The following is a 3,919-nucleotide window of genomic DNA, read 5'->3' as shown; positions in this document are numbered from 1 at the left end:
GAGAGAGAGAGAGAGAGAGAGAGAGAGAGAGAGAGAGAGATCGCGCAGCACTGAATGATCCCGCGCACCGTGAACACATCTTACCGACTTCACACTTGAGTGTCACTACACAGAGATTACAGTCAAAGGTTTTTCACCACTGTGGGACGGGGGAATGATAAACCCCGGATCCCCCGGGCCGTTGTACTGTTCTTAAGGATGCGATCACTGAGCCCACCGTGGGCCTCGCTACTCACCGAGGCTTTCCTCATCACAACAGTCGCCGTCAGCGCTGCAATGGCAGGTAAGACACATTTAATTCATGGCATTTATGGGTATCGTGATGCCGGACAGGTGTCTTGGAATAAATAAGCAGTATCTGGCTATTTATATAGCCCAAAACAGCTTGTGCAGCCACATAGTGGGGATGTGTTTTGTATATTTTGCTTGTTCTGTGCACATGTGCACTGCAAGTGTTTGTAAAAGTCACAATTAAGACCATACAAGTATTTTTATATCAGAATTCTTTTGAAAGATTAATGATAATAGAATGTTTTTGCTTATACATTCAGTGATGGAAGGTCCAGTCTTTTAAATGAATTCAGACTGTCAGATTCTGTTTGAATTGTCTTTGATTTAAATGAATTTTTCTGCTGTTTGAAAAAACTAAGTAAACTTGAACTCAATAAAAATAACTCAAAATCTTTAAGCAGTTGTTTGCTGAATAGTATTTGAAATGGCTATATTTACATGACTTAAAGAGGTCATGAACTGAGAAATCAACTGAGTACTATAAAAACATCCTGTACATTTCAGAACTCAAAACTTTTTCGTTAGTCTAACAGCTTATATTGAAGCCAAAAAAAGCAGTTCATGACCCTTTTAAAGTGAAAATGTGGCTTGGTGTATCTGTCACACCAGCAGGCGGCAGCTCGTTCTGTCACCACGATGAACATTCGGCAGTGATGATTTTAATTCACCCCAGCGAATCGAATCTTTTGAGTTCGTTCACCAAAAAGGATTAATTCACTCTGTACAGGTTCAGTGAAGAGGTCATGTTCAAAAATGCTCCAGCACTGCCTGTATTCGAATTTGAGGTTTTATTAATTTAAAAAGTGTATTTTGTATGGAAATGTACCTGTAAGTGATGTAATTGAATGTATTTACATTTGTTTATCATATTATTATTATTATTATTATTATTAAGACTTATCTCAATAATTATTTTTTTTATATATATTATTTCAATATTTAGTTATATGAGTTACATAGATACGATACGTGACATTTGAACATTTTGCCCCTAATTATACATATGAACTCCAACACCCGCGTTCGGCGTTATCCTCCCACAGCGTTATTATCCCGAACACACACCTGTTAAAGTAATATTTCTTTATTTTAGAGGGGACCGAAAAAAAATATCCCGACGTGCTGACGACATCGTTTTGCGTAGCTTGAGCGCACACACAGCTCTGAGAGAGAGAGAGAGAGAGAGAGAGAATGTCAGAGAGATGTTTACAGAGGAAACATCGATCGTGTTGCCTTGACGACGGAATCTGGCTGCACTGCTCTGGCATTAGGATGTTCCTGGACTTGTTGCTGGTTGTTATTCCTGTTCTTTTGCATTCAAGACACTAAAAATAAGACAAAATGAACAACACTTACCATGTTCCCAAAATATATTGACATCCTATCCATGATACAGGAGCACAAAGCGGGAATAAACTCATAGTGGCTATAAGAACATGATCTTTTGATAATCTGAGTACAACATCATTTAAAAGCAGCATCACTGTGTTACATAAGTGCTGCTAACAGACATGCTCGCTTTTTCCCTCTCTCTCTGACAGCATGTCTCTCCCAGAGCAGATGGTGCCGTGATATGAATCTAAGAGTAATAACTAATTACAGCAGGCAAACTGGGGACTTCAGAAAATCTCAAACAGCTAAACAGATCACCATTGATATTCCATCATTCTCTTAAAGGTTCTTTAAAAGACGTTTATGAAAATGTTTTAGCATTACATCACTTGCTCCCCACTCAATAAAAATAACTCAAAAAATTTTTATGATATGGACACACATGTGGACCCCCTTATCCACATGTGTTTCCATTTTGGAAAATGTGTGCACTCGTGGGTACATTCACACTGTTTTGATGTCATCATGTTTGTATGACAGTCATTACTCTTAAGATTTGTGACCCTGGACCACAAAACCAGTCATAAGAGTCAATTTTTTTAAATTGAGATTTATACATCTTCTGAAAGCTGAATAAATAAGCTTTCCATTGATGTATGGGTTGTTAGGATAGGACAATATTTGGTCCAGATACAACTATTTGAAAATCTGGAATCTGAGGGTGTAAAAAAATCTAAATACTGCGAAAATCGCCTTTAAAGTTGTCCAAATGAAGTCCTTAGCAATGCATATTACTAATTAAAAATTAAGTTTTGATTTATTTACGATAGGAAATTTACAACATATCTTCATTGTCTTTACTTAATATCCTAATGTTTTTGGCATAAAAGAAAAATCGATAATTTTGACCCATACAATGTTTTTTTGGCTATTGCTAAAAATATACCCAAGTGACTTAAGACTGGTTTTGTGGTCCAGGGTCACATTTGGCATGAGTCCTGATAACGTCATTCATTGTCACGCACACCCCAGGGGCTATTCTCTAACCCCTCAGCTTTGTGTAATGGAAACAGGCAATCAGCAGTCAGGAATGAGAACTCCAGACCCTGACACATTCCTCCTGCCACTCAGGTCTGGGTTATAAATGAGAACAATATGAATGTAGAACATGACTGCCACAAGACCAAAGACAGTCTGCAAACTCAAGGAAAAACTGAACCACATAGGGCATTTTTTGTTTTTGTTTTGTTTTTGTGCAAGACCTTGTACTCGCATACAGTGGGTATAGAAAAGAATCACCCTCCTTTAAAAAAAAATCAATTTTTCTTGCTTTGCAGCCTGAAATGAAGACGGACACAGTTTTTGTTTTATTCAGCTGTATTTACTCAGTGCAACTTATAACACCCAAGTGAAAGATATAACACCAACATGTCAGAAAAATAAAAAGAACAATATGAATGTAGAACATGACTGCCACAAGACCAAAGACAGTCTGCAAACTCAAGGAAAAACTGAACCACATAGGGCATTTTTTGTTTTTGTGCAATACCTTGTACTCGCATACAGTGGGTATAGAAAAAAATCTAATTTTCTTGCTTTGCTGCCTGAAATGAAGATGGACACAGTTTTTGTTTTATCCAGCTGTATTTACTCAGTGCAACTTATTACACCCAAGTGAAAGATATAACACCAACATGTCAGAAAAATAAATAAATAAAATAAAAATACAGAATCACTGAGTTGGAAAAAGGATCACCCCCTTGTGTCAGTATTTTGTTGAACCACCTTTTGCTTTAATTACAGCCTTTAGTCTGTTGGGATATGTCTCTACTAACTTTGCACATCTAGACTTTGCAATATTTGCCCACTTTTCTTTGCAGAACTGCTCAAGTTCAGATAAATTTGCTGTATTTACTCAGTGCAACTTATTACACCCAAGTGAAAGATATAACACCAACATGTCAGAAAAATAAATAAAATAAAAATACAGAATCACTGAGTTGGAAAAAGGATCACCCCCTCGTGTCAGTATTTTGTTGAACCATCTTTTGCTTTAATTGCAGCCTTTAGTCTGTTGGGATATGTCGCTACTAACTTTGCACATCTAGACTTTGCAATATTTGCCCACTCTTCTCTGCAGAACTGCTCAAGTTCAGATAAATCTGATGGTGAGCGTTTCTGCAGTCAGACTGCCAGTGTTTCTATCCAGGATCAAATGGAAATTCAAGCTTTTTTATATTGAGGGTCACTGGGTTTGCTTAGAGTCTGGATAAGGAGGTTAACTTTATTCATATTT

The sequence above is a fragment of the Sinocyclocheilus grahami genome, unplaced genomic scaffold, assembly GCF_001515645.1.
Source record: "Sinocyclocheilus grahami isolate Dianchi unplaced genomic scaffold, SAMN03320097.WGS_v1.1 scaffold92.1, whole genome shotgun sequence".
Taxonomy (NCBI): Eukaryota; Metazoa; Chordata; class Actinopteri; order Cypriniformes; family Cyprinidae; genus Sinocyclocheilus; species Sinocyclocheilus grahami.
This window is presented reverse-complemented; position numbering follows the sequence as displayed.